Source organism: Scomber japonicus, chromosome 4, assembly GCF_027409825.1.
Source record: "Scomber japonicus isolate fScoJap1 chromosome 4, fScoJap1.pri, whole genome shotgun sequence".
In the NCBI taxonomy this organism is placed as follows: Eukaryota; Metazoa; Chordata; class Actinopteri; order Scombriformes; family Scombridae; genus Scomber; species Scomber japonicus.
Genome location: NC_070581.1, coordinates 14,761,479 through 14,784,103, shown reverse-complemented (window position 1 = coordinate 14,784,103; position 22,625 = coordinate 14,761,479).

Here is a 22,625-nt window from a genome sequence, read left to right as displayed (position 1 = left end):
AAAGTACTCTTTGCTGAATATTCATTACCTATAAATATTTCATCTTTCATTTCACCGGCTTTCCATTGACTCATCTTGTGTGTTGTCATACATGAGAGTGTGTTGTTTTCAGTGCTCAGTTTTGCTACCCAATATTAGGTTGTCTGACCTCTGTAATCAATAAAGCCATTGAACCTACACACTGGATTGGCAATTCTTTCTTTTTATAAAAATCTACATGGAGCTACACATTTGTACGTAGTCTTTGTTTAGCTTCAAAAGCACATTTTATTTTCTTTAATATTTGTAGAAACATATATGGACAGGAAAAATATAAAATTGCTAATAGGTACTTCATTCATTCAAAAACAAAAAACCCAACAAACTGAGCATAGGGATGTATTAATATTCATCATTTAATATCAACTTGCATGCCTACTATTATGTTTTAAGTACATCCAGACATATCTTGACAAGGTGTTTACATGAAAGAGGGGGTCAGCAGAAAAAAAACAACACAATTTGGAAAATTCTCAGCTTCACCCAACTCGCTTAACCCAACAAGTGCGGCCTGGCTCTGTAGTGTGCCTCCTTAATGAAATGTTTGCCTCCTTCATGAGAAAACAAGGCAGTTGGGAGATGTGTTTACTTTCATTTTGAGAGTATTAGAGGCTTATACCTAAGTGAACCCTGCAGTATAATGGAACAAACAATGGGGATGTCACCCAAGTGGGTTCTCCCATACTCCAAAGAAGGTTCCTGCACAGCATATTGTACAGCCTAGTGATGCTGGCATTTGTTTTCACACATTGTTCTCAAGTGTTCGATGAAAAGATCTATCCTCAGTGATTGGGGTTTAGTTATGTATAGGTCCAAGGTGCAGACCACTGTATGGATTTTCAATAGTCTCTTCCTAATGAATGTTTTCACACTCCTCTTCTCAATGACTCAATGATCTCATGTGCTTAAAAGCTACAAGAATACTAGCTTATGTTTCAAAACAAAACATATCTCGCTGGATTTTTTTTTCTTTACTTGCAATTAGACACCAAAGCAATCTAATCAGCACACTCAAGGAAATGTGAAAACACAATCAACCTCAAACAGCTGGTAATAAGCAACTACTCTGCAGTTCTCAAGTGTTTACTTGTACATTTTCTTGTGACAAATGAAGCAGAAATTGTGTGAAAGGCAAAGTTTTCACCGTGAACCACAGCAACATCTGCTAGGTTCTCAGCTTTTCATGGATAATCAGTAGCTGGTTAAGGGTGAACACATCTGTTTCCAAAAGCCTTTGTCGAGCAAAGCTTTCAGGGTGTCAAAGACATGAATTATTCAAACATCTTAATTAACATAAAGGATCACTTAATGGTCAACATGCTGACTTATCAGTTTACATGAAACAGAAAATCCATGTTACAAGTGTATGAAGATAACTTTGGTTGGTAAACTGTAAGGAAACTAATGCTTAGGTTAGATCATGATTTTTTATCATGTTTTTTAGCACAGCACGTTTCATTATGAATACATATTAATGTACATTAAAGAAAACTTTCTCCAGGCCAGATTGAAATGATATGCCATTTTCATTGAGATTTGTTACTTATGCAATGTTGCTTTAATGTACTTGTATTAATCACAGTGTTGTTCATACTTATTTGAACTTTGCTAATTGAGTTTGGCCCCAATCTGGATAACACAATCTCAAACCAAAGATGACATCACCCTGTTGTTTGGGGTGTTGTTACTGTATGTAGTTACTTCATGTCTCTCAGTTGGACTTCATGTAGCAGCAACATTTATATCACCATGTTCTTTAAAACATATTCATTTATCTTTCTTAGCACTGTATAAACAACACACAAGTGCTATTCCTATGTAGTGCAATATACTATTATGTTCATCTGCCTCATGCACACACCTCTTTCACATTAATAAACAAAGCAAAGCCCAGACCAACACAGCAAAACATAAATGCAACCCGTAGTCACATATTCCCAAAGTGCACGTCACGTGTATTAAAGTCATTTAACATTTCAATTTAAAATTTCTCCCTTGGGCGCCCATAGTCTAGCAAGCTGCCTGTAATACTGTTAAGTGGTGATGATGCAACTCCTCGTACTCCGCTGCAACACTGATATTACACACATTCTCACACACATTCACACCCCTGGGTCTTGAGTCAATAAATGAAGGCAGCTGGCTTTGATTGCACTTATCAGTCAACATTATTCCCAGTCCATCTCCACTTAGCACCCATTGCAACACTGTTATCTTGTTGGGCAGCAAATATAAGATAATCCATTGCCACTAAAACCAAATTTTTACATGAGGCATTCAATGTTCCCAGTGTTGCCTGTACAATACAGTCAGCCATTAAAAACAAATGCAGCATAAGCATTCTCCTCAGATACAAGACACATGTTCTGTATTCTCTGAAGCATTCTTCTTCAGATAGAGCATTGCTCCCCGCAGCATCATCTTCTTTCTTTCCACACCCATCTTTATTTCTTCCTACTTTTATGATGGTGAGGCTTAAAGGTAAGGTTGGTCCAATCATACGACATAAAGAACTGCGAGGCAGGCACACACTGACCATTGTACTGAAGGATATGGATGCAGAGAAAGATCCCTGGCATCTTCAGGTCAATGTGTACATATGCTGGCCCCAATACAAAGAAACTCATAATTGGATAATTTCATACAGTGAGCAGTAGGTCAGCCTTGTACTATGGATAATCCTTGAAGCGCTGCTAATATTCACTGTCAAAATGATGGCCTTGCAATGGAAAAAGTGCTATCAGTCAAAGCAGCTGGCAGTGCTGAATCTCATAGGAATTTTGGTTATATGACTGAAATAACTTTTATAGGTCTCAATCCTATGGTCTATAATTCATATTTCATCTGAACAAAATTCATACAAAGTGTATTTAGTTTGCATTTCACCCAGTTATCTGCCATCTAGGTGGATCACCATCAATTCTACACTGGCTGGAGAATTTACTGCACCAGTAAGAATCATTGTATATTATGAGTGTGTCATTTAGAAAAAAGACAACATGACAGCCAACATCAAGATAATATTTGCAATAAATTTCAAGTGCATATTAAATTGTTTTTAAAATGGAAAATACTTTTTTGTCTTCTCTTCTTTCTTCTTTGGTGAATGATATTTTTGGGCCATGCTGAAACATGAAGAAAAAGAAAACAGAAAAAAAAGTTAATCAAAAATTGAAAAATTCATGAATTTAAACACATCTTTTAACAGATATTTGAAACTTTTGAGCCTGGGATGAAATCTTCTTCAATGAACTATTTTCTGTAAGATTTGGTGATTTGATATAATATTTGATTTCATGTTAAATCACTACCTGGATGGCTGAAATAACCACAGCAGTATGAAAACTAATGCGAAATTAACTCAGATGCTCCCTCCGCAGTTTATTAAAATTGATTAAAATATATCAACAACAGACCCAGTAGTAGAAACACCTGAAGAATATAACCAACTGCTATACAGATCTCCCACATGTAACCAAGGAGAGCACTACGAGAAGCAGTAGTAACATAGGTTTTCTGTGGCTGGTGTAGAAATTATATTTCATGCTCAAATGCACCTTAGAAAAGACAATTCACTGCATGAGACTGACACTGCAATACAGAGATCACCAATCATCTCCTGTAACATCAAAGCTGGATATAAATCCAGACCTTTCAAATGCATTTTGTTTGGCTTAATTGGTCAATTCACATGTCCTTGCCTCTCTGAAAACAGATGACATCAAAAACTATGTTTGAATATCCCCCAGTAGTTACTGAAATTGAAATGAAAGCCTGGTTAAAGCTTGAGCTGGCTGTGAAAGTATTATTTCTGGATTGTACTGCAGCTTCCTTGGTGTGCAAGGCCATCTGACATGTCACTAGGGGGCATTGTTATACCACAGGAGGAAAAACCTGCAGACAATAAAAATCCATTACCATGGCAACTGGATTCACTTCACTCCTTCCTCTGTGAAATATATATTTTTCACGTTTTCTCCGTTGTTCAAAAACAAAGGGCATAGGTCAATGTGAACTACCACTGGGACTGTACATATTGATAGAAATAAATTGCTATTGGGTGTCAAAGTCAACACTTGAATAAAGAGTTTTCAATTTGCACAAAACATTATTTTTCCATGTAGTATAGAATTACTTACTGCCCTTTATGTCTACTAGCATGTAGGGCAGCAATTATAGAATTGCTTCTGTTAATGCATACTGTGACTCAGACATGGAGAGGACTCTACACATCTCAGTTATCAGTAGTGAAGTGCTTCGACCCAGAGAAACACAACTTGAGGTCAAGATTACAGGTCACAGAAGCACAATGGTTTTAATGGGTGAAAATGTGTGATCTCCAAGCAGGTCGTCTGTGTCTCTCTCAAAGGAGGGTGATGTCAAGGTTCAAGACACAGTGTTCACTGTGGGTTTGAGTGCTAATTGGAATGTAAGCTTTTCTCTAAAGCATTACAATTAACCTTGTGGGAATGGTTCACGGCATGGACAACTCAACAGTGTGGAGCTTTATTTTATAGTCTATATGTAATATAAGTGGGTTATGTTTTACATTGTTTCTTTTGTGGTTTTGCGTATTTGCAATCTATAAGAACCAAACAAGTTTTCTCAGATTAAAACTTATAAAACACTTAAAAAGGAAAGACTTCTATCACAGGTAAAACATATCAAGGACTGTGTTGTAAAATGCTGATGCTTGCACACTTTCACCACTATATTAACAGATATGCAATCATAATAATGTCAAATATTGTGAGATAATTTCCTATATTTAAATTACTTTAATGAACTTATCTTTAAATTTGGGACAATTTTCTTTTTAGTGGGTGAATGGATATTGTAGCTGTCAGTATTGGCCTAACCTTGACTGCAAGTGTATTCTTCAGAAAGTTCAAATACACTAAGTTTGACTGTATGGTATATCATAGAGTCAAACTAAGTGTACAGGGTAGAGTGAAGATCTTCTACTGATTTGAACCTATGATAACACAATGATATACAATGTTATATAAAAGAAGCCAAAAATAATTGTTAACATCAGTAAGATTAAGTTGTGTGTTTTTTTCATAATTTTAGTAACTTCTAGGTATCAAAACATTCTAATATTCACTGTGGGAGCTGTAGATGCCGAGATGGGGCTGCAATTAATAATAGCTTTCATGATTGATTAATCTAACAATTATTTTCTTGATTAATTAATCTATTGTTAGGTCTATAAAATGTCAGAAAATAGCAAATGCTCATTACAATTTCCCAATGCCTAAGTTGCCTATAATAGAACTTCTTGTCCTGTACAGAAAATCCAGTAAATATTCATATATGAGAAGCTGGAACGTGTGATTTCTTGACATTATTTTTAAAAATGACTGAAATTATTCATCAGTTGTTAGAATGGTTGCTGATTAATTTTTTCTGTTGCTCAAGTGAGTAATTGTTTCAGCTCTACTCTTCAAAACCTTTCAACATCATGAGAGGAGTTAGATAATTAAAGCTAATGATGCATTCAAATGTTCTGACTTGGATGGGAATGTTCAGATTTATAGCTAAGAACATCTGATTCTTTTAAAGTGTGTGTATGTGAGCCGTTTTGTTCACCAAGAATATCTCCACACACACCTGCACTTCACATTCTTTTTTTTCAATTATGTTAAGTATTCATGTTTTTTCACTGACGGAGCTGGAGTATTAATATAACTCAGAGGGGTGTGGACTCATTCTTACAAACACTGACATAGTTTTAGCCCATGTGTTTTCACCTTCACACTCGCTCTTTCAATGTGTGAGAGATATGAGCGATATCACAAGGGAATTATTTATTTCCACTATAATTAAATCCATACGTTATAGAAATAATGTATGACTATTTTGGTCATGGGTTTCATACACTTTCTGGAATAAAACAACAACAACAAAAAGAAGATCAGATGGGGGACCCTGGACGTGAAAAAGTTTGAGAAGCAAGCTTATCAACTTGAAACTGGATCAAGCAGATGTCAGAGAGAAGAGGTGAGAAAGGAAGAGTTCACTCAGCAGCCGTTCATCCTTTTTGGATATGAAAGGAAATGACAGTTGATGAATGAATGAATGAATAGTGGCTGTTCATTGTCATCATCAATCAAATATCTGCGGTTGATGCGGAGGCTCAGCTGAAACTGTGAGTAACTGGGAAAGTTTTGTGAATGGTGGTAAAAAAAAAAAAAAAGTGATGACACCGCTCTGGCGCCTTCTACGTTTACCTTGATTGACGTTCAACACGCGCAAGCACAAACACTCGGAATGAAATATACCACGTTTGGTGCAGGCACATATTTGTCTCTACGCACATGGACGCATGCCGGTTATAGTATATGACAACATTCATTCCACAGACTCTGCGTGTCCTTTGACCTCTGTCGCTTTTAAAATAGAGAAACGACCTTGCCGGGACTTGAGTCACTGTTGCAGTTGTTGACTGCGCATATTTGGCCGTCAGTCAAGAGTTTCACACGTTGGTCGTCTGAGGTAAAAAGAAGAAGAAGAAAAGTACTGACACGTCGAGCTTGAGGGAATTGAAGAAGAAACCTGCGTAGGTAGGTGCCTCATCTCTCTAGTTGCTCGTCTTATGGGTAAGCTGAGTGAATGTCATATTATCTGTGTTTGTGGGTGTTATAAAAAAAACATTCAGCTTTGTAGCATGCTGTGATGGGATGATGGGATGTCAGCGGAAAGTCAGCACTTCTAAAAGACACCGCATTAATCCAATCATCACACTACCACAGCTGCAAATTGGGTGTTTTTTCCTCAGCTTAAACCAGGCAGGGCAGTTCACAGGTAAAGTCTTTACTTGTGACCTGGCCACAGGTAAATACATTACCTGTGGCCAGGTCACGTGTCTGATCTCTGACCTCTGTCTGAGCTGCTAGACAAAACAATCAAAACTTGACCAGTGCCAGTGAAAGTAATTGGATTTAGAGTAGTCACTGCATTGGAGCCAATCTACTACAAGCTTACAGAGCAAAATCTAACAGTCATCAAAAGTCAGGAACAACGTTTTTGAACACTTTGGACAAAAACTTTATATTGCTATTTTGTTATTGACTTTTTGATGCTGTTAAGTGCTGGATAGAGCTGAAATTCCTTCTTCATCTATGTCAGGTATTTTTATGCTGAAGACATGGTTATAAAGTTGTAAAATATAAGAATAGAATATAAGTAGAGCTGCAACATTTAGTCGATTAATTGATTAGTTGATCAACAGAAAATTAATTGGCAAATAATCAGTTTAAAGTAGGTATATTTAAGAAAGAATGGCGAAAATTAACTGTTTTCAAATTCCCAAATATGAATATTTTCTGGTTTTCATAATCCTCTATGATAATAAAAATGTATTATATTTGGATTTTGGACTATAACTGGAGAAAAGAAGACATTTTGGAGATTAATGGCCTCTGAGATGGATATTTTTCACAATTTACTGACAGTTTACAGTAATTGATGAATCAAGAAAAGAAGGCAAGATTAATTGATAATGTTGTATGTTTTAACTATGCTATCTAGAATCTGTAGATTTTTATTATTATTAATTTTATTCAAAGATTTGTGGATTTTCTGGCCCATGGAACATTTTCTCACTGCTGTAGCAGACTGTGTTGATTATAATAGAGATGTTCTGTCTGATTTCCACACAGGCTGTTGGAAGTTCAGGCTTTCATTGACAGTTATTTGGATCTGTGTGAAGATGTTCAGACTTACATAAATGTGATATTTTGCTGCACAATCATGTTTAGATCACTACTCACATGCTATCTCACTTGTTCAAAAGTCAAAATCTCTGCCATGAATACAAATTGTTTATAGTGACATCTCTCTCCGCCTGTTCTTCTGTTTGGCTGGTCAGAGAGTGAAGAGTGGTGGAGGGTGAGTTGCCCAGAGCACTGACCGCGCTTGGTCCTGTGAAGCCGGCCTATTCAAGGCTCTGCGGCTTTGTCATAGTAAAATGGGTCGTGCCTCTTTCTTTGTGTGACCCAACTTGACTGAAATGTGGTAATTGGGGAATCCTGGAATTCTTACTCCCTGTGGTGATGTTTGGACCAAGCTTTCAGTAAATTCATTTATAGTACCACAAATTGTTACATGAGAATAGGGTCAGCCTTTAATTTAGACCGTGAAAAACATCCAGTTCCATGCTCATTCAGGCGCAGTGTGCTGCCTCTCTGATTCTTTCCCCATCGAATGTACAGTGTCTTATATATAATATATATATAAATAGCAATATTCTTCTTTAATATTTAAGCTTATTGTGTCTCTAAAATAAGCTGTATCATGGATGTTGTTTTGTCTCAAAAGTCCTTAACAAGTATGAGCTGAACCTTCCACATCCATGTGGCTCACTGACATTTTCTAGTTAATGAAACGCAGAGAAAAGATGATAAATTCTTCATGTCAGATAGTGAGTGGTTTGTCTGAGTGCACTTCTTATGAAGTGAGCACTTGAATGCAAACTGACAGTGGACTCACGCTGAAAATGTCATAATGCTTTGACACCGTGAAATGAAAATCAAAACTTTCCACAGCAAACAGCTCCTGGGTGGCAATGCCGAGAGACTATAAATGTAAACTGCTCCAGTAAATCACACTTCCCACTACTTTTTCAGTGGTTGCATGCAACATCAACCTTGGACAGCCAGGTAGAGCCAGCATGTGTTACCACATGCCAGGCATGCGGTCTCCACCTATCTGTTCTGACTGTAAGAGAAAAAGAGGAGATAATTGCCTCTCAGCGACCTCTGTAATTGTATAACTGAAACTTCAGTCAGAGTTTCACTGTATTTGCTCTGCATTTATTTATACTGCAGTTTAAGGTTGTACCCTTTCTTTACAAAGGTAGCATGCTGACAAAAACAACTCCATCATTTGAAATTAGTCTTAAAAGTATTATATGAATTACAGTATATAGTATCTAGAATATGTGTGTAATATATATTGTATATGTTGTACATGGCTTTGAAATACTGCCAAACATGTCGTGACAGAATAGAATATATTTAGCTGCTGTCAGCATCTGAGCAGCTCATTGTTATCCATTAGGAGCAGCTAGTGCCATGTAAGAGCCTTAACAGGCAGGGGGTGAGTTTCTCAGCCACTTAATCAGTGATGTGCTGGGAAGAGTAAAAACTCAATGCCAGTCACTTATAGTCAACAACATTTTGCTATCAACATGCAGCCACTGCATGAAATAATAGAAAATACATTTAATGTGACCAAATAAACGAATTTACTGGTAACCTAATTTGCTCTTCTAGACAGATTTGAGATGGTTTCATGTTCGCATTTGTTGTCTCTAGCTAAGGAGAGGCTGTGGTGTTTCCTAGTGTTTCTCAGTACATAACACACATACCAAATCACAGTGTTTAAGTATGTTGTAATGACAAACAACCCATAACATCAGACTAGGCCATAGCTGCTTAGTATAAAGGAATTTAAGGTTTCTTATTACTGCAATATATATAAAAAGCCATAAACAGGTATAAGATGATAAATTATTTCATATGAAAATCTGTAATTGCAGTAGGAACAACAATTAAGTATAAAGCATATACTAAATTAGTCTTTCAAAGTTGATTGCAAAGGCTGCAAAATATCTATTACTTTCTAGAATCAATTAGAAATAAAATGTGAATATGTGTTGTATGTGTGTAATCACATATTTTACATATCAATAGTCTCAGGGAAAGCATTCGTGTGGATTAACTGTTTGAGTACTGTTTAAGCAGGTCATCTGAGAGTACTGCATACATGAATAGATTAAGTGAATCGGTGCACTTCTCAATCCACTCTTCAGAGTGTAAAGATAACAGTGTCAGAATTTATCTTTGAATGTTTAAATTATGTTTTTTTGAAAGCCAACATTGACATAACTGCATCTTTTTGTATTAGTTTCAGACTCCAGTAACATCCATCATCTGCACACAGTCCCCAATTCAAAACTGATGGGTAAAAATAATCTAAAGGAGAATGTTTTCACATGTCATAATGAATGGCAGGTGGTTCTGCTGTATCGTTCCCATGGTCCTTCCCGCTGTGAGTATTAGTTTGTGGAGTATAATTCCCTGCTTCTGCCATAAAAGGCCATGCAGGAATCCTTTCTCCACCTCTAGCTCGATAATTTATTGATGCTTGGTTGAGTTTAATCAGAAGATGTCCATGAAAGAGAAACGAGTCATGATGTGTGTATTTGTTGAGGGTATTTATTGCTCTCCTCCAAGGACAGCCAGTCCACATTTGGAATGCTTGTGAAATATTTACAGGAGTCATTGACACTGGAACTCGCCACAGTCAACACTGTGGTTTAAAATAGAGGGGTCACTGTCAGAAAATGATTGTGTCTTCTTCAGCCTGACCATCTTAAACTTTTTGTTGAAAGATTTGTTATCGACAGACTTTTACCCGCCAAGGGATTAAGCTTGTATCCTGTGGAAAGTTCCTTCATGATTACCAGTGAATCTCCTCAGCATAGATACCGGCACTCTTGTTACCATGGTGTCTGGCTTTCTGCCTCTCAGCCCTGGCAGTTCCTAACAACCAGGAGCAAAGGTCATGACCGCTCCAGCCGACAACTGTTTGGTGAAATCAACGCCTCACTCAGGGGGCACAAATAACTTTCCCCCTTTTCTGAATTTGAGCAACCGAAGTTTCTCTGGCAAGCACAAGAGGACAGAGGATAATCTGGCTTTGAGGGAGGTCACATATGCTGTCCTCAGTCTTCCTCCACCTCCTGAACGGCATTTTCAGGAGCATTTGCACAAATTCAATTAACAAAAGGCTGCATTCCTCGTAGCGAGTGAGGAACATGGTTTGCTGGCACTTGAAATGGTCTTCACACCATTCATATGGACCCTTGCTTTTGAACAGTGCCCTTACTGTTTGGACCCCTTTTTCAGGACAAACGCTCACTTTGATGGAGAAATACAGAAATAAGCTGTGACATATACAGCACATCTCCCTGTTGACAGTTACAGCGTGTTCCACTGCCAGACTATGAAGTAAACATCCTCTCCACATGTGGTCACCTCCCACAGATTTCTCCATGGATCACTGCAAACTCAGTTTTGTTTCAGTCCTGGAACCTGTGGAGAGGGGCTAACTTGAGATGGTCTTGTACAAAATCAGGACATGTCATACAATCAAAACAAATCTGACTGTGCAGCAGGCACATGTCTCTGGAGATATAACGATAAGAAGCCTTTCTTGTCTGATAGCAGCAAAGAATTTGTCTCTGACTCATTGCTTTCATGCTCTTACATGTTCCCCTGCATGGGTGATGTACAAGAACCACAACAAGTTCACACCACTGACGAGAAACTAAAAGCAGGTTCAAGACATGTCTCTGTTAATAGTTTATCTTTTTTTTCTGCTGACGTGCAGTATTAAGTATTACTAGTAAATGTACTCCTTAATTTTCAGTAATGTATAAAGTGGACAGTTGTGGAAGAAGTATTTAGATAATTTCCTTTAGTAAAATTAGAACAATTATAAAAGTACTCAATTACAAGTAAAAGTCCTGCACTAAAAACATGTATTACTAAAAGTGGACGTGTTTTACTAACTACTTAAAAAAATCAACCTTACAGTAGTCCCCCAACAGACTTCTGTTGGGGGACTACTGTAACAATACATCACATCTTTGCATCTAATTTGCAAATGTATTATTGCTGTTGATGTTCAAGTACATTATACAAGAATAATGTTCCCATAGTAGTATGAAGTAGCATATAATGTAAATGAAATATGTCAAAACCGTACTTAAATACAGTGTTTGAGTAACTTACAACCATTACTATTATCTGTCAGCATCATTATTTGTTGATTTTGATCTGAATTCATCCTGTTAAATCATCAAACCATCGAACACAAAGGGAATCATGCATGAGATGTGCTCAGAGTTCTACTACTATGGCGAGCATGTCATGCAAGTGTTGTACAAGCTTGTTTGAATTCCTAGAGTCTGTCATGGTAATATATGTTGTTTTATCATGTCATTTTCCTCCCCCAGGCCTCTGAAATCCTTAGCTCTACTTTTGTAGCATACCATAAGAGGCTCAACTTTGACCCCTGCACTCTGTGCAATGATTTTGCTCATCCACTGCTAGTATTCCAACAACGGGATCTGAATGTCTGTCCTTTCCTACTGCTGGAATTTAATTCATATGCTAATGAGCTTGATTCCCATGGATTTTTCGCTCTCCTGTGCTGCAGATATCACCCCCAAAACTCTTTGCCTCCCCCCTCTCGCTTTCTGTCTTTTTTTCTTCTTCTCATGCTCACTATAGCTTTCTTTCTTTCTCAGGGTCCCAACCTTGCCCTGAGTAATCTTACACAAAACTGTTTGTGTAGTGGTTAATTTCACTATCTTTACAGCAGGTGTAGATAAGCATCTGTGATACCGTCAAGCCATGTGCAGGTTCTGTGGAAAATTCGTCATGCATCTTCCAGCTTATCTGCAATGCTTGCTTCCAATGAATAGATAGATTTCCGTAGTCAAATTCTTTACATCAAAGTGCAGAATAGCTTATTTTTCTTGCTTTACAAATTGATTGGTAACTGTAATCATGCCATGACCCCAGAGAATACTTGTTTCTGGTTGGCTCTAATAGGTCTGTTTAAATTGTATACATGGACAGACATTGAAATCACATTTCTTTTGAAAAAGTTAAATCTCTGCCTTTAACCACAAACCTTGAATCTGTGCTGAACTACAATATTTCTCCTCTCCTCTTACCAGTTCTTACTTTGGGCAATGATGAGTAACACAAACGAACTTTTTTCTAGAAAGTGACCATAGTATATTGTTGACAATGCACTCATGTGTTCTAATGTTAAGGATAACAAATTCACATTCACACATTCAAAACATTGTAGTATTAGATAGTTGAATGGCTGTTGTGACATACATTTTTTTTAAAACATGCTTTTGCTGGGGCAGATAGTAAAAATAGAGGGGGGTAGCACTTCTGGTCACTACAAGTTCTATTGTTCATCCCTCCTATGTTACTATGAAGTTTAGACTTTTGTAAGTTTTGTACTCTGTGTCTAGTGACTAAATGTCCTCCTAGCTCTTGCCATACCTTTCTGTGAGAAAATTTGGTTTTTACAGTAGCTTGTCAGTTGCCAAGAGAGATGTTGCAATCTCTGACTTATGGTAAACAAGTTTCAGTTAATATTTGGTACTGAATGTGACACCATCCACCCAAGTTTAATCACAACCTTCTGATATGATATTGTCTGTGTTGAAACATGAATTGCCACTGGTTATATGGCTCACCTGTTCACATGCTGAAAGATGTCAAGCGGTGTATCATTTGCATACGGATTGATCCGGGCCACCATGTACTTCAGAACATTTTTTTTTCTTTGCGCTGGCACTTGAATCCATACACCAGCTCCCAAACTTCCGACCCAACACAGTGGAACCCGTAAAACACTTTAATGGACCCTTTCAATTGGGTGCAGAAAACCAGAACAAACGCTTTCATTCATAGTGCTCCAGAAATGCTAATGAAGCAAGGCCCTGACACTTTCACAGGGGTACGCTGTCATGAGTCTATGTTAGACAGGAGCAAGGCTATCACTCACACGGGGTGATGCAAGGTACAACTTGGTTGCTGTCCCAAGTGTAATATAGACCTACCATGCTGACGAGTCTATGATGTAACAGATTAAAGACAAACCAGGTTAAAACAAATGGACTCAGTTTCCTGAAGTAGCCCATGAAATGCCTCAGCTGGATTTTTGTGCTTTTATTCATCATAAGCTATTCTTGTATTAAGATGATCCTGATCATATTTTTGATTTAGTAATCTTTTCTAACTTATTGAATTTTATATGACTCACAAATGAAACAACAGTCTCTTTTGTTCATTATGCATTGCAGGTCTAAAGGCCAAAATGAAAGGTTTTACTTATCTGATTAATGTAGTCAGTTCTTGTCACAGCTTGCTACAGATGTAATGATGTTTGAACAGGGGCGGGTGCCCTTTAAGTCGCCTGATAAACCTTATTCTCCTGACATGTTGCAGCAGGTGCTTCAAAACCCATTGATTGGCAGAAAATAATGAGTAGGCAAGTATGTTGATTTTTTCAAAGGCAGTTAGATTCTACATACTGTAAACTGCCTTTGCAGATTTTTTTCACCCAGAAGCACATGGTTCATGCAGACAATTTGAACAGGTAATTGACAACATTTAACATTATTCCATCACATTTCATAAATCTAGTTTTTTTCCCAAATATTTCAGTTTTATTTATATTTTGTTGAATACTATGATGCATTCAATGGCATCATTTATCATTATAGCACTATATGCCCGTGTAAGTGGTAACATAATGTTTAATCTGCAGATAATATGATGGATACCTCTTAATGTCACACACAATTATGGGATTGAGATCCTGGCTCAGACTCTCTTCATCCAGGCAAATGCTTGTTAAGATGGAAAGATTACTCTTCATCCTTTTATGTCTTGTATGAGAAGAAACTGGACTGCAGGTGTGAGGCATTGGAAAAAGACCCAAATGCGTCTTTTCAAAGTGACAGGAAAATCACTCTTCTTTTTTCTTTTCTTTTAGTCTACCTAAGGCATCAAGAATGACGCCCACAAACTGTTTTTGATGTTTAAAAGTGTGAGGAGGGTGGGAGAGGACACAGGGAAAAGTGTTCACAATAGTGTGTACCAGCTACAAGACCAGGCAAGTGAAGTGAGGGCTCTTTTACTTTCCGTGTCTGAGCTCTTTGGAGATGAATGTTAATCCCCAGGATTGAGCAACAGCTGTTACTTCCAAACATCATAAAATAGCATTTATTACAATTTGTCACTAAGTACATGGAAGCCTGTGCTTCTTTATGGGTGGCTGTTATTGTCAGTTCTTTATTTACATTTCAGGAACAGTGAGATGATAGGAGTGTGTCAACAGGTGTGTTTATTATAGGCCTTCCTTCATTTTTCTTAATTAGCCCATAAGAATTTGCATTGGGTGGATATGTGGATTACAATATTCATAATAATCAGTCATGTACAGTATATAGAATCTTGATGACAGATAAAGCAATAGTTGGAGAGATGTCAGTGTATTTGGAAATAATGCTAATGATACTGTCATTTCATTATAATTTATATATTCACAACACAGGCTGAGCGACAGGAAAAATAAACCCATCACAAACCACTTGATTTATTCATTAATAGTTGTAATATATGTAAATACAGCATAAAACATACATTTTCAACTATCATCTGCCAAAAAAACAAAAAAACAAACTGTCTTCAAATGGCTAGTTTCAAGCTAAATTTCTTCCATTTGTTAGACTGCATCAACCCAACTAAATACCACTTTAGGCCTTCAAGATTATCCCATAAACTAATTACCAGCTTAGTTCAGACCATAGAGCACAACACTGCTGGCTTATCTGACTCGCTGCAACAGTGATGAACAATGTGTGAGGGTGAAGGAAGGTGTGAAGAGGTCTTCTCGTGGCCTCTGCGTTTGAAGGGAGGAAGCTGAGTGTGACTGCTTGTCTCCACACTGTCTCTATGTTATGCTGCTAGCTGTGGCAAACTGATTAAGCTCCTGAATGCCACTCTTTGTCACTTTCCACTTCAACAAGGGGGCATGTTTCCATAGTAATTAATTTTGTTTTGAAGTCTGTCACACAACAGAGCTGAATGTTTGAATGGTAATTTAGTTTGTGTAATAAATTATTACCATAACTCCATGTGAGGGGGAAATATTTCCAACAAATGAAAAGAGTGGTGGAGGAGTGAAACTTTATTTAAGAAGTAGCCAATCTTAACCTCTATGTTTTGGTATAATGATGATAATGCAATAGCTTGCTCCTGTTTATAGAGGCAGCTCTTCACATCTTACCACAAAGCATTATGTGCCAGAGCAGGAACCACTTAAACACCAAATGAACAAGGTTGGCGGCACTTAAAAATGTGACAACTCCACAAACTTCCACACATCACATGTGCTCTGCAAATAACATTTAAAGGACTGAGGAATGAAATCACTGTTAGTGGTGAGAACTGAGTCAACATAACCACATATGTGTATTAATTGATTACAACTATCAAATACAAAACATCCACCTGAAATTAAAAATGAAAATATATTATTATATTATATTGTTAACCACAAATTTTCCAAGCATTTTACATTGTTTATGTTTGAGTGTTGAATATGAGCAGCTACATACTTTTGTTATGTATTTGGTTGCATTTGTGTGTCTGTCTACCTGCAGTTAATCTGGCATACTGTAGAACCCAACAGCCTAATAATTTTCGTGCACATGACTCTATTCTCATTGACTCATTCTCATTCTCTTCTGTTACTTATGTTATAACGTGATTCCTCATGATCCTATTGTAAAGCTTAGACTTTCATCTTTTCAGCAGTGCTTGCCATTTTATTATGTAGCAAAAGGCATTTAGGGCAATCAACTAGGTACTAGTATCTCTGCATACTACACAGGCATGACTCAGAAGAACAATCTTGCACTTTTTAATCATAGTGCATTGTGTTTATTGATCGGCTGTGTTGTGTTTTTACAGCACGCGAACACACACCTGTGCATGTTTTATGAGAGAAAACTGTCTGCCTATGTTTTTGCGCAACGTATGTGTCGGAGGCAACCATGCTTGAGTACACTTGGGTTTGAGGTAATGTTAGTGCAGGCCAGCGGGGGACAGGAAAGGGGGGACATTCGTTCTTCAGCACGGTACGGAACAACTGGCTCTAGTGTGAGTGCAATTGTGAATTTGAGTTGCACATGTACCATGGATGTCCAAAGAGAACTGTATACAGCGTCGGAGGCGGGGCCTTGATCATTCCTATGAAATTTGTATGTGAAACCAAAAAGTCACTTACCAGGAATACTTGGCATGCTCCATGTGCACATTGGACCCATAGAACGTGCATGGAGCCTGCACATAAAGTGGACCAATTGAAACTTTGTTAGGAATGAACAAGCTCCACCTTTGACGCTGTATCCAGTTCTCTTTGTACATCCATGCTGGCATGAGCTTATTCGCAATCTTGGACAGCTAGGTACAGCCACACCACTTGGGCAAACCACATGTTGTCACTACAGGATTTAATATGTACACCACAGATTTTATATCTTTTACAGCATAAGAGCTAAAATGTTTGTTTCAGGTTCAAACTCTTCAGTAATGAATTAAATGTGTTTGCCTGAGCTATGACATCTGTTTTCTTTCATCTTTGACATTAATTTGATAAAACAGTGTAACTTATTTCGCTTTGCTTAGATCTTAGAGTTGTTTTTATTGCTTATTTTGGTCCTTAGAGTTATAAAAATAGTGTTAAAAATAGAAGTACAAACAGTATCTGCTTGAGCATTCATTCTGAAAAAAAGCCTGTTCTGTATATAACTATACAGAGCAGCCAAAAAACTCCAATATGCTTAAAATAAAAAACATGCACGCACACAGATCTTTTGAAATTGAATGGAGATGGTTACTGAGTGAATTACTCTGTAACAAATATCGAGTGAGATTCAACTCTTCTCTGTTGGGAGGGGTGTCATTTTGTGTGGTGTGTTATTACAAAATACTCATGTTTAAATTTGGAAGTTTAGATTTATTGTCCCTTTATTGTTTCCTCATAATGTTTACAGTTAGGTGAACCCAGGATACACAGTTACAATACTTACACCAATCCATACACCTATGAAAACTTTCACACCTAGTGGAGATCTGCACTCTACCAAGTACACTTTTCTAGTTTTAAACCTGTTTTGCTTGTACACAATGTGTTGGGCTCCTGCCTCTTTGCATAATACTTGAAGCACAGGTTTGATATGTGTCAGAGTGCTATTTGTCTGAATTCCAGGCACACATGATTACTAGCTTGTTGAAATGCCGGGGGACAAAAACAGACAAGGTTCACGTTATGGCAACAACACGTAGTGACCAAAAGACTCATTGATACTAAAGGTAAGGGGAATTCTTATTTTATGACCCTAAGCAGTTTAAAATCTCATATGACACTCAGGTAGGATTGCAACTACTGTAGTGATTATTTTCATTATTGATTCCTCTGCTTGTTTTCTCAATCAAATATTGAATCACTTGGTATAAAACATCATAAATAGAGAAAATTGCCTATGGATGCCAGTGAAAAAGAGCTCCAGGTGACATTATTAAATATCTTTTTTTGTCCAAGCGGCATTTTAATATCCCAGATATCCAGAATATTAAATCTACTGTAATGTAAGACAAGAAGAAGCAGTCAGTGCTCCCATTTGTAAATATAGAACCATCACTTGTTTGCAATTGTTGCTTGAAAAATAACTTGAGGATGGATTATTTCATTTTTCAAGATCTTAAAGTCTTTAAAAACTCTCCAAGTAAGCAAAGCTTCTCCGTATTGTTAGATAGGGTTAGAGACTACTGTATATGACTCAACAAGCTTTGTTTTTTTAATATGTACTATAAACAATAAAAATTGATTACTGTCTTGAATGACTACTGTACCTGGCAGTGTATTTAATGTAAACATTAAGAAACATTAAGAAATTCTCAGGCTATTTGTTTTGTTAATGTGGGTTGGTTGTGGTCTGTGTATGCAAACACTATTAAATGAGACTTGTGCCATCTGCAGGTAAGCAGGAAATGAATCATCGTCAGTCAAGATTTAAAGAGGGTAATGATTTGTGCATCTAGTCACGATCGTGAATGGTACCAATGTCAGTTCAACAAGTAAGACACACACAGTCTAGTCACCAGGCACACATTCAGAAGCACATTCCTCAAAGCCATTACTATTTAGCTTGTGGTTTAGAAGTTTTGCTCTTCTGTCCTTTGCATTGTAGATCAAACTAAAATCACGTCAATCCACAACGCCTTGACAAGGAATGTAAATGTTTCCATTGCATAATTAGAGGCATGAACACTTGTAAGTGAGGTTTGCTGGAGGAGCCTGATAATTTGCTTAATTACACATTCTGTATTGACACATTTTACTTTAACATCCAGAATTTTAAGAATGAGACGTGAAGTAGCCCAACCCACTGAGTTTAAATATTTTTTTGTACTTTGACAAAACAGACAGGGGACATTTTTTGATTGCAAAAGCTCTTAGTATTTGTATATAAGTAGAGTTTGACAGAAGTCTGGCTGTCTCTGTGTAAGGCTCAGCAGACGTTTGCAGACGTTTCAAACCTCGTCAATCATTACCATCATTGTCTATATTGACAGCAACACTTGTCACAATGCATTTGTTTTGTGTGTTTCCGTGAAGTGTCTACACATTGCGTGGGTTAACTCACTGAAATGCTACGAGTCTATTAGAGAAGAGAAAAGATTTATGAATGGGTCAAATAGCTACATACTGTAGGTGTGTCTTGGGTCTGCCTTCCTTTATTTCTTGATTATACTCATTACACAACAGCACATATATATTTGCAGTTATTATAATTTAGTCATCTCATGTCTAACTTTTCATAGGTTAGTTTGGAAGGTGTTTTGTAGTTACCATGTATTTTTGAGCTCTACATAAAGACAGAAGTAGCTGACTTGTAATTGTTTGAAAGCACCACAGGCAAGGACTGTTATGAAGGAAATGACAAAGGCAAGAGGCGTTACAGCCTCTTAGTCACCACAGGAGATTGAGATGTTGGTGGAGGAATGAAGTTGGAATTCACAAATGACTTTGTCTCTCTCATTTGTTTTAAGACTCACGTTAATTTAACAAGCTCAATGAAAATGGTCATGGGCAGGGACCCTGAAAACACATGGCCAAATCCTGTGAATTGTGTCTTAATTGTGTGACTCTACTTTAAACTTGTTAGCATATTTATATATTTAGGTTATGTTTTATATTGATTAGTACAAATAAAAAGGCAATATTTGGTCCCATCTCATTTAAATTTGTCTCATAAATGCAGTTTCTTTACTTTTGGCACTAACTTTACTTTTCAGTTTAACATACAGCCAGGTGATTATATGCATATACTGTATTTACTTACACCAGCCAATGTAGGTTTGGCCATGCTACAGCTATTGTCTCTTGGCTTTAATCTTTTGTGCACATGGTCCCATGCCTACATGTCAGGCTTTGAGTGAACATGAAGGTCTGTTAGGCTTTTCTTTCTGTTTACAGAAACCATGCTCTCTTAAACATGAAATGAGTCCATTTGAAGTGATGAAAACAGTCTTTTACTTAATGGACTGTGTAATTAGGTCCAGCCATTCTTTACTGACAGTCCACATTAGACCAGAAGACCAGTTCTAAAGTATAGTGGCCTAGTTCATGTTTATTCTGCACATAGCTAAAACTCACTAACAAGACGGGAAGTCTTCTTACTTCTTTATTAGGCAGGTTTTCTATCCAGGAATGCTTACTAAAGCTTTCTTGAAAATGTTAGTCTGCCCTTCTTCACTTTGTGTGTATACTTTAAACCAGTTCTAAATTATAGTGGCCTAGTTCATGTTTATTCTGCAAATAGCTTAAATTCAAAAACAGGACAGGATTTTGGAAAACATCTCTTACTTCTTTATTATGCAGGTTTTCTAACCAGGAATGCTTACTAAAGTTTTCTTTAAAATTTTAGTCTGCCCATCTTCACTTTACGTGGTAATATAAATCTGGGAAGAGATCATCTTTGGCAAATGTGAAGTGAACAGGGAGTTTTTACTAACTATTTTCAGAATTTACTACTGTAAATGTCAATTCTCGGATAATGTTGCAGGGCAGTGTTAACTTTGCTTACCCTAGTGGTGAGCTCCTTATTTGGCTTAGCAATTTATAGTTTAGATGCAACCTCTATTATTTCTAATACAATGCTGATCTGGAAACAAAAATGGAAGCGCTTGAAACTATTTTATGCTACTTGCATCACAAATATCTATTTTGCTCCTCTGAATATAAATGGGGCCATTTGAGAGGATTAGAAAACAGATAGATAACATTGGAGACCTCTATGGAAGAGGGATATTTAAGTTGTTTGTTCGCTTCTGGAGAAACACATATTGTACTGAATCATTTCTTTACATATGTCCAGATAAGAAACTATGATTGCACAATAAAGTTAAAAACCTTTAAAATAAAGCAATGGTAGGAAAGAAAAGTAGGGAATTATGTATCTAAAGATCCTAGTAATTTATTATCAAAACCATCATGTCTATTTCAGGCATGCTCTCCCATGCCTCCATCTATTAATACCCTGGAGCACTGCATGGAAATGAAAGCAAACTTCCACAAAAGCTCTGGTCCTCTCAGAGAAGATGACTCCTTCCCTTTTCTATGGAGCTAAGACACAGTGCATTCAAATCACTGAGATGGAGCCGGGTGTAAATGGGCGTGCATAGTTTGTGGAAGGCTGGATGGAGGGATTGAAGAAAAAGGGAGGGAGAGAGAGTGACAGAAAGAGAGGTAGAGAGGTAGAGAGAGAGAGAGAGAGCGAGGGAGAAACATGCTTGTACTTCCTCTCCGCCCATTCTTTAATGCTTGCTGAGTAGCCCCGCAGTGCAGGCTTTGTCCTGGTCATTGTCACAGGCTTAGAGAACCTCTTTGCCAAGTGAGAGGCTTTGGCGACATATGTCACTTCAGTGAGTCTCCTGTCGCTCCTTTAGCTGCTTGAGTGGAGGGGCGGGCAGGGAGGCGTGCACAAGGAACGTGAGGTGCAGCAGGAAGGACATGTCAGAGATGTTGGTTCAGAGAGAGTTGTTGGAATGATCCCCTGATGGTCCTGTCCCAAACTTGTCTCTATGGACTTGTAGTGCAGCGGTCCTGGTCCTCCACCAGAAGTCGATGTAAGATGTAGAATGACTCAGGAACCAGTGAGTATTAGTTACTTCATGAAAACTTTGCTGTTTTCTGTGAAATTGTCTCTTTCTGTACTTTCTAAATGTTTATGTATTAGATTAGAGTGGCATGTTGTGTACACACAACAGTTGGGTATAATCTCTGCCTCTGTCTTTACTTTTCTAGCTACAGTTACATACTGCAGCTACAGTTACATATTGAAGCTTGTGGGTGTGCTGGTTGGTCTGAAGGAGGTTGTGCTATGGTTTAAGGAAAGGGGGAGGTCATTGTATACAGTGTGTGTTGGCAAGGATTAGTTGTGTAGTAGTCACGCTCTTCTTGCCCTGGCCAACTATTGGCTTAGAAAACACAATCCCTGTGGATTTGTGACTATGATCTGCCATGTGTTCAGGTAATAGATCCTTTTGCTCCCAAAACAAATGCTTTGTTATCTGTTTACACAGGGGCTCCACCCCGTTTCTCCATTCCAAGGATTTTGCCTTTGATAGACTGTGTCAGCTTTGTTTGAGTTATCATTAAAGTGGCAGGTTTGAAGATCTCCACGTGCACATAAGGCTTAGTAATGCCCAACCCACAAGTTTCTTTGGCTGTGCACCAAACCATGAATGAAAGTTGCTGTGTTGTCAGGATCAAAACAAATCCGGACAAAAGGTCCCACTTCTTATGTCCATGGGCCTCATACCTTATTAGGACTCTGCTGGGTTGATGTGCTTTGAGATTGAAATCACAATATTGTGACTCAGGTCTGTACAATAGTGCTGTAGGTG